This window comes from Hemiscyllium ocellatum, chromosome 46 (genome assembly GCF_020745735.1).
Source record: "Hemiscyllium ocellatum isolate sHemOce1 chromosome 46, sHemOce1.pat.X.cur, whole genome shotgun sequence".
Taxonomy (NCBI): domain Eukaryota; kingdom Metazoa; phylum Chordata; class Chondrichthyes; order Orectolobiformes; family Hemiscylliidae; genus Hemiscyllium; species Hemiscyllium ocellatum.
In genome coordinates this window covers 25427821-25441819 of record NC_083446.1, presented here as the reverse complement: position 1 = coordinate 25441819, position 13999 = coordinate 25427821, and positions in this window count along the sequence as shown.

Below are 13999 nucleotides of genomic sequence, written 5' to 3'. Positions count from 1 at the left end.
AGTAATTAGTGGATGTGTGTGCATAACTAAATGTCTGGAGGCAGATCTACTTCACAAGTAGGGATTTTATTTTCGCCTTTAACCCGCAGAAATGGCACACGAGGGTTGATCTCTTCCACATCCCTGCAACAATCTTAGATTCGGTGGCATCCTGCACAATTGTAAATATTACCCCAAAATACCTAGTCCAGAAGTGGGATAGATGCCACATAAGATTATGTTGGATACAGGTGAGGGTCTTATGTTTTTGTCAAATCACACAATTTCAGCAGCTCACGTGATGTAATGCATTAATCCACCTGTCGCTTTTTCGGGCTATAAAATTAATTTTACAACGTTGGAGGCCATGCCTATGGGAGGCCTTAGGGAAATACCTGATGTTGAGGGCAAGTCTTGGTTTCCTTTTAAATGATCACGGTGGGGAGGGGGGTGGTGGGTGGGGGTGGGGGGGTTGGTTCTCTATTTCGGTATATTCATGACATCTGCCTTTGATAATTTATTTAACGTGAACTATGTCCATGTGTTTAACAAAATTAAACAGACCTTCAAAGATAGGAGGCACTTCCAATGTCCTGGCTAGGTCGGATAGCTCTTATTAAAATGAATGTCCTTCCTCATTTACTATAGCCCGTGTGAATGCTTCCTTTGATGTTACCCAGACAGATATTTAGGAGACATAATGGCTGGTTTAGCTCTTTCATTAGGCACCATAAGCAACTCTTTATCAAGCTAATCAAATTGTAACTACCCCCAGATTGTGGAGAGTAGATCTCCCAGATTAAAAGCTATCAATTAAGTTCCTTTTATCCTACATTAGTGCTCGGCATCAATACGATTCGATATTGAACACTCTCAGACAAAGTGAACTCTTGTTGTTAGATTACTTGCAGTGTGGAAACAGGCCCTTCCACCCAACAAGCCCACACCGACCCGCCACCCACCCAGGCCCATTCCTCTACATTTACCCCTTCACCTAACACTACGGGCACACTATGGCCAATTCACCTGACCTGCATATTTTTGGACTGTGGGAGGAAGCCGGAGCACCCGGAGAAAACCCATGCAGACACCGAGAAAATGTGCAAACTCCATGCAGTCAATTGACTGAGGAGGGAATTGAAGCCGGGTCTCTGGCGCTGTGAGGCAGCAATGCTAACCACTGTGCCACCCAATGTTGTTCTTAGGCAAAATGACAATATTTATAGAGTATTGCCATAGCCCAATAATTATCAATACTGTTAAAGCATGAATGACAATGCGTCAGATTGAGGGCAATACAACCAAAACCATGTTTCTTACCCCTATAATTGATATACCGGGTTGTCATCCGGGGATAATGGATTTCCGGTTTAAACAGTGGACAGCAAGGGCTACACCTTGCTTGAGTGATTTAGAATTAGTAGAATCCCGACAGTGTGGATACAAGCCCTTTGGCCCAGCAAGTCCACTTCGATATTTTGAAGAGTAACCTACTCAGACCCATTCCCCTACCTTACAATACTTATCCTGACTAATGCCCAAACCTACACATCGCTGAACACTATGGATGATTTATCAATGACCAATTCATCTAACATGCGCATATTTGTACTGTGGGAGGAAACCCACACAGACACGGCGAGAATATGTTAACTCCACACAGCCAAGCACCCAAGGCCTGAACCAAATTCGGGACCCTGGTGTTGTGAGGCAGCAATGCTCACCACTGAGCCACCACGTGTTATTTCATGTAAAAACAATGACATCTTTTGATGAAATAACTCATATGGACTACCTAGTAAAGTCCTCTTCTGTTTTTTTTTTCCAGATCAGAGATTTAATTAAAAAAACACACACTTTTACCAGACTCTTACAGATCCGATAGAGGGAAGAGGGCGCCTATCACTTAGAATGCACTCTCTGTCAGTGCCCTTTATCATTAGTTGAAGAGTGTCCCTCAGATGAGACTGTGCAGCTTTGTGATGTCTGCTTGAGACATTTGGGGGCTCAGAACACTTCGGAGACATCGGGGACATTTGTGAAAATGTTCGAAGGATTTTGATCTGTAATAGGACCCTTTCCTTGCAGTTGAAAATTCTTCATAGAGTCTATGGTACCCCAGATGATCTCATAAAATGCAAAGTGAGATTATCTTCAGCACGTCCGAAATGCAGAATGACTACAGGGACTCTTATTCGTTGCTTGTGGTCCTGCTGAAGACTTCATATATATTTGAGCACTGTGTCAAATGTGATAGAGTGGGTCAAGGGGACTGAATTGGAGATGGACCTGGTTTCGCTTTTCCTGGGCCTGTCCAGGCTACTTTACACAGATGCACATGGGAAAAAATATCCTTACTTTCTGTGCTCGGAAAAGCATTCTGTTGTGTTGAATGTTGTGAGATTTATAGAAGATATGGCAGAACTTTTTGGATAACCGTGATACAGGCTTATCTGCCACTCTCAGAAGGGCTATTATATAGTCATGACGATATTATCTAAAGAATTTTATATCCAAAGAGGAAGAAGAATGAAAATAAAAATGTATATCAGTTAATGCTCTTGAAGAATGAGAACTATCATTTTGTTACGCTGAGCTGTATTATCTATTCATTACTTATTGTTTATTTTTGTTTTTCTTCTGTTCCGTTTAGTGTTTTTAACTTGTTTTGTATGTACATGCACATAGATGTAATTTTGAGCAGTTATTTGAGTTGTGTTGTTTTTGGTTTATTATAATATTAAAAATCTCCTTTTCAATAAAGATATTTTTATAAGTATTAAATTGCTAACATTGATAGAATAGAGTCCCAAAGAACTCTCATTAGAAAGACCACTCATGGTGGTTTATCCTGAGGGTCACCACACCTCGGGTGTTGGGGTGAGGTTGAGGGAGCGTCCCCTTCATGGTAATCTCTATCACTGTGAGGAACTGAACCTGTGCTGCTGGCATCACTCTGCATCATAAACCAGCCATCTAGCCAACTGAGTGGGAGACAGTGTAACTGTTATGGACAGAATCAGTCACGGCACAGGGCAAAAGAAACATCCATAACAAGGAAAGTGGTACAATTCAGGTAATGGTCAAGATAACGGCTGGGAGGTAAAAACGTTCTCTGTTTGAAATTGTATGTTATAACAATACGTGTTTAGAAGCTGTCTTTGATTTAATATCATTAAGGTGAGTGAAGTGAAATGACGAAGTGTGATTGGATATCTATAAACATAAAATAAGTGTAGATTTTTGTTTGGTCTGTGTAAAGTATGCTGACCGTTGCATGAAAGTATGTAGCTGGTGGAATATACTGTGAGAAAAGCGTGTTGCATGGGAAATGCCCTCAAACAGGCACTTGAAGAAAACTGGGGTAAAAATGCCTGAGTGTCGTCTGAACAGTGACAGGAACCCAGGGTGTTGAATGATTGAAAGTTCCTGTAACATGGAACTGAGAAAACCATCAGATCAGCCGGGACCTTATTAAATGCTAGAGCACGTTTGAAGGGCTGAATGGCCTCAACATGTTTTGGAATGTGTGTGATTTGGAAAACGTGCATCTCTACTCCTTCTTCTTATGTGTTACACACTGGGGCACTGCCATTTTCCCGAAACTCGCTTTTATTTGGAACGTTATCCGGAACATTCCATATTCAATATTCTCCGGAATACTCTCTAACTTTGTGGGGGGTATTACAACGGCGAGAGAGACAGAGAGGGAGAGAGCGGAGCTGCTGTATGCCACAGCGAGAGTGGTGGAGCATGAGCCTTGTTCGGTGGTCGGTGCTATAACAGGTATACAGTGAGTGTGAGGGAGCAGAGAGTATACGGTGACCCTTACTCTGACAGAGCAGGGAAGGTCATTGATGCTTGTCCTGTATTGCTGGACATTTCTTCAGACCACAGATACTGCACTGAGCTGGGTGGTGAGGTCAGACCATGCTCGGTGCGTATAATGGTATGGCCCCCTCTGGAAAGGGAATGGTCCCCCTCTGTACTAGCCCATCCACTACGCACGCCATGCTCCGTCAACAAACTGTGGTGTAATTGCCCCTTATCTGCCATGCTTGGGGTAAACTGTACAGTGCAGCTCCAAACAGAGAATGCTCAGCTGTGTGCCCCTTGGCCTTTTAAAGATGGCACGAGTGACAGGAAGCACAGAATATTTAGGGACATCCGGGCGACTGTGAGTACCACCAATGATGATAGGTGGGAGAATTGGGCTGGCATTCACTAGAGGTGGGTGGGATGTGATGGAGTGGGTAGTTAATGAGTTGAGCTCGATAAGATAGCACCAGGAAACTAGCTCACCTTCGTACAGGCAATCCCTCTGTCACACTCAATGAAAATGGCACTGAGACAAATTACTGTTTTATACATTTAATGAGGCGAAGACGCTGCAATCCTCACTCCCAGTTACAAAGCTGCAGAACAAATGCTCATTCAGAACTCTCCATCACGTGAACTCAGAGCAATATCCCATTCACTCATAATTCTTCATAATACAAAGTCAGATAAATCTCTTCATCCTGACCAGATATATTCAAGAGCACGGCAAGAGGGGAGAGAAGACTGGGCAGTAGCAAACGTTGTGCCCTTATTCAGAAGGGCTTCAAAGAAAAGCCTGGGAAATATAGACCAGTAAGCTTCACATCTGTTTTCGGTAAACCACTTGAGAAGGTTCGGAGATATAAGGTGTGCATGCATTTGGAAAGACAGAGTTTGACTTGGAGCAGTCAGCATAGCTTTGTGCGTGGCGGATCATGCCTTACAAATTTTGTTAGAGATTTTTGAGGAAGTGACAAGGAAAGTTGTCGAGGGCAGGGTGGTGGACATAGTCTATACGGATTTCAGTAAGGCCTTTGATAAGGTTCCACATGGTCGGCCGTTCTAGAAGGTTAGACCGTATGGACTCCAAGGTAAACTGGCGAATTGGTGACACAATTGGCTTGACATTATGAAGCAAATGGTAATTGTGGAGGTATGCTTGTCGAACTGGAGGCCTGTGACCAGTGGACTCCCTCAGGGGTCGGTATTGGGCCCATTGCTGTTTGTTATCTACATCAATGATTTGGATCAGAGTGCACAACGCAAGGTTAGTAAGTTTGCAACTGACAATAAAATAGGAGGCATCGTTTACAGTGAGGAACATTATCAGAAATTGCAGCAGTACTTTAATCAGCTGGGAAAGTGGGCTGAGAAATAGCAAATGAAGTTTAATATAGATAAGTGTGACATCTTACATTTTGCAAAGTCAAATCCAGGTAAGAGTTTAATGGTGGTTGAGGGACTTAAGGAGTGTAGTGGAACAAAAGGATGTTGGAGATCAGGTGCACGGTTGTCTGAAACTTGAGTCACAGATACACAGGACAGTGAAGAAGGCTGTTGGCACACTGGCCTTCATCAGGGCATTGAATATGGAAGTTGGGCCGTTAAATTGCAGTTGTACGGGATGTTGGTGATGATGCAGTTGAAGTATTGTGCTCAGTTTTGTTCACCTTGCTCTAGAAAGGATTTTATTGAACTAGAAAGAATGTAGAAGAAATTTTCAACGATGTTTCCTGGGCTAAAGGATCTGAGTTATAGGGAGAATTTGGACAAGTTAGAACATACTTCTAGAACAGAGCAGAAAACTGAGGAGGTTCTCACAGCAGTGTAACTCTAAATCATGAGAGACATGCATAGGGGTGAATATTTCAAATTTCTTTTCCAAGTTTGAGAAAATTCATGTCCGCCTCCTGTTGTTGTGTATCAGGCTCCAATAGTTCTGTGCTCACCTGCTGCTCCTGTGGAATGGAGGTGAGGGCCGGAATGGCCTCTTCACGTGCTTTATGGCTTTTCTTGACTAAAAGCCTTTCTCCTGCATCTGTAAAATAACATCAAAATCTGAAAGACTGGCAGAATTCAGAAGCTGAATAGCCTCCTCCTGTTCCTGTGTTATACACTCAAGAGGCAATAGTCTCAGAGATATACAACATGGAAAGAGACCCTTCGGTCCGGCCGTCCATGCCGACCAAACATCCGAAATAAATTTCGTCTCCTTCGCCAGCACTTGGCCCATCTCCCTGTAAATACTTCCCATGCACGTACCCATCCAAATGCCTTTTAAATGGTGTAACAGTACCTGCCTCCACCACTTCTTTTGGCTGTTCAATCCATACAAACAGCAGTGTCTATGTGAAAATGTCCCTATTTAAATCTTTCCCCTCTCACCTTAATCCTTTGTCTTCTAATTTTGAACTCGCCAATTCTGGGGAAAAGACATTGACTGTTTGCCTTATCTATGCAGCTCATGATTTTATAAACCTCTTTAAGATCACCCCTTAGCCTCAACACTTGAAAATAGTCCCAGCCTATTCAAACTCTCCCTGTAACTCTAACCCTCCAACATCTGCAACATTCTTTTAAATCTCTTCTGCACCATTTCAAGTATAACAGCATCTTTCCAACAGCAGGGAGACCAGGATTAAAGGTAGTATTACAAAAGTAACCAAACCAATGTCCTGCACAGATGAAACATGTCGTGAAATGTTTAGACTCAAAGCAGGTACCGATAAAGGGAAGATCACCAAGTGCCTTCTTCACTACGCTGCCGACCTGTGACGGCACTTTCAAGGAACTGAGAACCTGCACCACAAGGGGCCTCACAGGGCAGCGATCTGAGTTTAATTCCACCCTTAATGACTGGCTGTGTGGAGCTTTTACATTTTCCCCGTGTCTGCATGAGTTTCCTCTGAATGTTATGTTTTCCTCCCACAGTATAAAGATATACAGATACGGGTAGATTAGCCATGCTAAATAGCATAAAGTAACCAGGGATGTGTAGATGAGGTTGATTCGCCATGGAAAATGCAGGCTCAGAGGGATTGCATAGGGGTTTGTCCAGTGGGATACTTTTTAGAGGGACGGTGTGGCCTCGATGGGTCGAATAGCCTGTTTCCTCACTGTAGGGATTCGATAATTTCAATGGAGTTCTCTTTGATTGGCAACTTTCAACATAACCCTACTACATGTCTTGCCCTGATTGTCTTGCCAAAATGCAACACCACAAATTTATCTAAATTAAACTCCATCTGCCACCCCTTGGCTCACCTGATCAATGTCCCATTATAGTCTTAGAGATCATTCTTGATTGTTGACTACACCACCAAATTTGGAATTACCTACCAACTTGCTGACCATACTTCATATACTCAAATGCAAATGATTTGTATAAGTGACAAAAGGCAGTGGACCCACTATTGATCTTTGCAGCACGCCACTGGTCACAGGTCTCCAAGGTCATTTAACAAATGTCCACTGTCACACCCTGTCTACAATATTCAAGAATATTTTGAATCTAAATGGCGAGCTCTCCCTGGATTCCAGGCAGTCTGACCTTGCTAACCAGTCTACCATGTAGAACATTGAGGTTTTCTTACTAAATTCCATAAAGGCAACATCCATTGTCCTACCTTCATCAATCATCTTCATTACTTCCTCAAAAGATTACCCTGAGTCAGTAAAACGTGATCTCCAATGTACAAAGCCCTCTTCAGTCCTTGTCTTTCCAAATGCATGCATATCCTTGACCTCAAAATCCACTCCAACAATTTAGTCACCAATGACGTCAGGCTCACCGATCTATAGTTACCTGGATTTTCCTTACTTCCTTAAATAAAGGCACTATGTTAGCTGCCCTCCAGTCTTTTGACACCTCACTTGTGGAAAGCAATGATTCAGATATATCAGAAAAATGCTGAGAAACGTCTTTCCTTGCTTCCCACAAACATCTGGGAAACAACTGATCAAGTCCCGGGGATTTGTTTACCATTATATATTTTAAAACATCTAACATCTCCTTGTAATATAGATACTTTTAAAGACATGACTATATAATTCTTCACTCTCATTCTTGTAACGTCCTCCACATTAAATACTGAGGAGAAACTCTTGTTTCGTATCCCTCCCATCTCCTGTGGTTCTACACATAGGTAGCCTTACTGAGCTTTAAGGGGTCCTATTCTCTCCCTTGTTAATCTTTTGCCATTAAAGGATTTGTGGAATTTCGTCAATGCCTCGGTATCCCTATTTCTGAAGCCATCTCATGTCCACATTTGTCTGGCCTGATTTCCCAGTTGACTATACACTTACTGCCCTTATACTCCTCTGGGGATTCACTTGATTTCAGCTCTGCTTACCTGACAGATGCCTCCTTCCTTACCTTGACCAGAGCATCAATACACCTATCCATCCAGCACTCCCTGCACCCACCAGCTTTGCCCCTCTCACTAATAGGAACACGTTGTCTCTGAACTCTCTGAAACCAAGTTTTAATGGCCTTGCATTTTCCAACCACCCCTTTACCAGTGAATAGGGTATTCCAATCGCCTAATACTTTCAAAATTGGATAGGTAAAAACAATGACTGCATATGCTGGAAACCAGATTTTGGAGTAGAATGATTTAGGGTTTAGGTTTGCTCGCTGAGCTGTAGGTTTGATATACATCTGTTTCATTATCTGGCTAGGTAACATCATCAGTGGCGACCTCTAAGAGAAGCGAAGCTGTTGTCTCCTGCTTCCTATATATCTCTTTCTCCTGAATGGGGTTCCTTGGGTTTGTGGCGATGTCATTTCCTGTACGTTTTGTGAGTGGCTGATAAATTGCATCTACATCTATGTGCTTGTTTATGGCGTTGTGGTTGGAGTGCCAGGCCTCTACGAGTAGAGTGATGCTGGAAAATCACAGCAGTTCAGGTAGCATCCGAGGAGCAGTAAAATCGATGTTTCGGGCAAAAGCCCATCATCATGAATACAAGCAGAGAGCCTGACGGATGGAGAGGTAAACAAAAGGAGGGTAGGTGTGAGGAGAAGGTAGCAAGAGTGCAAAGGATGGATGGGGGTGGGATGAAGGTCAGTGAGGAGGGAGGAGTGGATAGGTGGAAAAGAAGATAGGCAGCCAGGACAAGTCATGGGGACAGTGCTGAGCTGGAAGTTTGGAACTGGGGTGAGGTGGGGGAAGGGGATATGAGGAAACTGGTAATGTCCACATTGATGCTCTGGGTTTGAAGTGTTCCGAGGTGGAAGATGAGATGCTTTTCCTCCAGGCGTCTGGTGGTGAGGGAGCGGCAGTGAAGGAGACCCAGGACGTCCGTGTCCTCGGCAGAGTGGGAAGGGGAGTTGAAATGTTGGGCCACAGGGCGGTGTGATTGATTGGTGCGGGTGTCCCAGAGATGTTCCCTAAAGCGCTTTGCAAGGAGGAGTCCAGTATCCCCAATGTAGAGGAGACTGCATCGGGAGCAGCAGATACAATGAATGATATTGGTGGATGTGCAGGTAAAACTTTGATGGATGTGGAAGGCTTCATTATGGCCTTGGATGGAGTTGAGGGAGGAGGTGTGGGCGCAGATTTTGCAATTATTGCAGTAGCAGGGGAAGATGCCAGGACGGAAGGGTGTGTTGTTGGGGGGACTTGGACCTGACCAAGTAGTCACAGAGGGAATGGTCTTTGCGGAAGTTGGAAAGGGGTGGGGAGGAAAATATATCTCTGGTGGTGGGGTCCGTTTGGAGATGGTGGATATGTCAGGTGGATGATTTGGTTTATGTGAAGGTTGGTAGGGTGGAGGTTAGCACCAGGGGCGTTCTGTCCTTGTTATGGTTGGAGGGTTGGGTCTGAGGGCGGAGGTGCGGGATGTGGATGAGATGCGTTGGAGAACATCTTTAACCACGTGGGAAGGGAAATTGCGGTCTCGAAAGGAGGGGGCCATCTGGTGTGTTCTGTGGTGGAACTGATCCTCCTGGGAGCAGAAACGGTGGAGGTAGAGGAATTGGGAATGCGGCATAACATTTTTGCAGGAGGAAGATTGGGAAGAAGTGTAATCCAGGTAGCTGTGAGAGTTTTTAACTAACACTTTCAAAATTGGCCTTGTTCAAAGTTAGAACTTTAATGTTTACATCAGGTCTTTCCTCTTCCAAAACTAATTTAAAACTAATATTTATGTGTAACAGACTTGAAAGTTAAATAAACACTTCCTGCTCCTCCATAACAGGCTCGAGAGGCTGAATGGGCTCCTCGTGGCGCAGTGTAATAGACTGAAAAGGCTGAATGGCCTCCTCCTGTTCTTGTGTAACAGACCCGAGACATTAAAAGAAGGTCGGAGGTTGAATGTCCTGGACCACTGAAGTGTTCCCCAAGTGGGAGGGAACCCTCCTGTCTGTTGAATGTTGTGCAGTGCCCATTCATCCGTTGCCGTCGCCTTTGCTCAGTTTCCCAGTGTTTGTTCAGTGACTGTGATTAATGCCAATCTCCATGGATTCTAATTATCCCAGTGGAGGATTTCCATCTTTTAATGATAAATGGGCGCCGTTCAATGTGTTATTCCATTTCATGAGCGGGAGCATCACCGACAGCACTAACAGGGATCAGCAGATTTAGAGAGAGGGAGAGGGGAGATCAGAATCTGAGAACATTAGACTGGAATGTTCCAAAAACAGATAGGATTTTATCCTATTATGTTTGGTGCCTTTCTGCATATTATTGGTGGTGATTATCAAAACGGATCTATTACGGTCTTCTCATTATTCAATATTTTTATTATCCTTTCCTGGCTATCGTTGGTGTTCCTGGTAAGTGTCTCTGTACAGATTTTTTTTTATAAAAACCGGTTATGACTGTATTACTGTTCTTTCATATAGTCTACACTTCTTGTCACTATTATTTTCCTGTTGAAACTCTCAATCCAGATATTCACTCTACAGACCACTAACTACATCAATGAAGATGTTCAATTCCTGCCACCCTCTCTGCTCTGGCAGTGTTGCTCATGGGTCTCTATGTTGACCTACTCAGTTTCAGTGGAGAACTACAATTTATTGTATCACTGACTTTGTTATTTAAATATTAACATCATGGAGGTCACTCTCTACTGTTTTGGTTACAAACTTCACTTCCATCCCAAACCTGACCAATATCTGCGGCTGAAGCAGACAAGTCACAACTGCGGGTGATCCCTTTGAACATGAGCTGATTCCTGACACCATACCCTGACCGTTTCTAACTTGAAAAACTCACCACCCCAGAATATACCTCACTGGTGTATTCCATCTGCTGTTTGAACCTAGAGCTATGAAATACCGTCTTAATGAAGTTAATAATCTGCTGCTGACACTCCCGGCTTCACACCTGCCGAAGCAAATCTGATTCGAACTCACACCAAACTCCCATCCATCTGTCATTCATGCACACGGATGTATATTGCTATTGTGTCTGGCAATGCCTTTATTTAAACATTCTCATACACTTTACCTCATCTGTCCATGAAACTTCTCTCGTTCTCTCTGTTGATTAACAAAAAGCCTGCCAGCTGGTCTTATTTAAAATAGTTTCCTCCATGTGAGTTCCTTCTCAAACAATGAGTGTCACATTCAACCACGCCAATCACGCACGCACTCTCTTTCTTTTTTTTTTAAATATATTTTTATTAGAAATTTAATATTTTGACATATTTACAAAAATAAACAGAACTTTCAAGCACAAACATTAATATAAAAATAGATCTTAAATATATAATCATCAAAATTCAAAGGAATGATACTAAAGAAGAAAGAAAAACAATGAAACTCAGTTAACTACTAATCTAATCCACAATTATCCAGAGTGTATAGTTGAGTCACTTACATCCTTCAAACAAGAGAAAATGTTCTCTAATACACTCATAACAGTATAATAAAAAGGAAACTATTTCCAAACAATAAGAACAAAAAAAAAAACATGTTTGAATGGAGATCCTCCCCCTTGTTCTCAGGGGGCCTTACTTCCTTTCTAAAGATCCACCATATCCTCTCCCAAACAGTGTCCCACCCTTGACCCGGGCGCTCCTTAATAGGATTTAGATATAATACCGAGCTAGAGTTAACAGTGAGCGCCCCACCCCCACCCCTCCCCACCCATACCTGAGTATATCTGATAGCATCAATGCCACGTACAAACACACATAACTATAAAATTACAACTCCAACAAATTACAGTTAAGTATAATAACATAAAATAGCAAGGGAAGACAACCCTGCTCCCAGAAGCAAAAGTAGAGTAAAGTATCCATTTCTCCCCACGGAGTGTGGAAGAGGCAAGCCAACATAAATTGTCTCTTACGATTTATTTAAACGAGTCTAAAAGTTCCTTAGCCTCTTCTGGTGATCTAAAATTATACTCGGATCCTTCGTGGTTAAAGCATAACGTCGCTGGGTAGCGTAAGGTGTATTGAATATTTAAGTTCCTTAGACATTTCTTCACCTCATCAAACGCCTTCCTTCTTCGTGCCAAAGCCGGGGAGAAGTCCTGAAATAACATAATCTTGGATCCTTCATGAATCATAGCTTTAGGATCCTTTCCAAGCTTTGTGGAGGCGTCCAGGAGTATCTGCCTCTCCCTATAACTCTGCAGCCGGAACAGGACCGGGCGTGGGCGCTGGTTTGGGCCAGATCCGCGTGCTGCGACCCGGTAGGCCCACTCCACCCTTACCCGGTCAGTTTCAGCCCCCAGGTTTAAAAGCTGGGGCAGCCATCGCTCCAGAAATACTATTAACTGTCCCTTCTCTTCTTGTTCAGGGAGGCCCAGAAGACGGATATTCTTTCTCCGATTTCTATTATCCAGGTCATCCATGTAGATTTCAAAGGCCCGGACTCTCTGCTCCAGAGCTCGCACCTGTTCTGCAGCTGTTTGTGCTGCAGCCTCGGAGGTCGTGACCTTTAGCTCCGCCCCCTTCACTCGGCCCTGTAATTCCTCGAGAGCCTCGCTGTGCTTTTGTAGCTTTTCTTCGAATGCGTTCCATCTCTGTCTGGATTCTACAATGAAATTGATGAGTGTCGTTTCCAGCCTGGCAATCATCTCTTCAAGGCCTGTTTTTACATCAGCTGCAGCCGGAGCAGGAGAGGAGGGTGGGGGAGGGGTCTTTGTTTTCTGAGAGCTGCGGGATCCCTTTGGTTTACTCATTATCCACTTAATATTAAACTGCTTAAATATAATAGTAAACAGCTAATTAAGACGCACTCTCTTTCAGTCTCTGATGAACACACACACAGCAAATCTTCCCATTGTAGACATTGTAGTAATCTGATGCGAGTATAGTTAGCATAATGTAGTAAAGTTTGCAATGCTCTCCATGCTGAGCAGATAGTGCAGTTTACTGAGAAACACAGTAGCCTGCTCTGCACAGCTCTCCATTCTGGGCTGTCATCTTGTCCCAGTTTATGTTGCTTGTGGTGTTCGTTAAGCAGCTTCAGAATTTGATGTAACAAACTATTTCAGCTGATCTGACAATGCCTTTATTCAATGGTCTCATTCTTGTAAGTTTACTCTCGAAGATCTCACTACTCTGGTTAGTCCCACTACCCTGTCTTTTTCCCCATATTTCCACACCATCTTTTCAGTTAGTTAACTGTCTGTTCCTGTCTATAATGTGAATCTTCCTGTCCCTCTGAATTTCTTCCCTGGCTTTTGTTTTTGACTTCCTACTGTATCGAGTGTTGGCATTGTGAAGCTCAGAAACAGTGAAATGGTGTTTGGCAGGCTGATGTTCACTTCCCGGTATGTCCCATGTGATGGTCCATGGACAGATGTGTTTACCATGTCTGGTAATGAGACACATCCTTGTAACTTGGTCAGTACCTGTATGTGTCACTCTCAGGTGATCTTACAATCGAAGAAGACTTTTAAGTAAAGGGCCAGGCATCTAAAGTATGTGACAATGCTATCACTTAAAAAAAAATTATTTTCTCTTTTTTTAAAAAAAATAAGAGATCTTAAAGGCCAAACTACCTACTGAAAACGGCTCAAGTAAATAACTTACAACGCTTTTAGGGTTTTTCATAAATGGTAGTTACAACGGCCTAGTAACTTATCCCCAGCTTCTACTCTCTCTGAAACCTGGCTTGATGCTGTTTCCTCTTGAATTGGAGAACTGTATGCAAGAACGTATGTCTGAATTTTGCCAAGGTGTGTGTTTATGGGACGTTGGTATATTGGAACAGCTCATTTGTAGAAGGGACTGT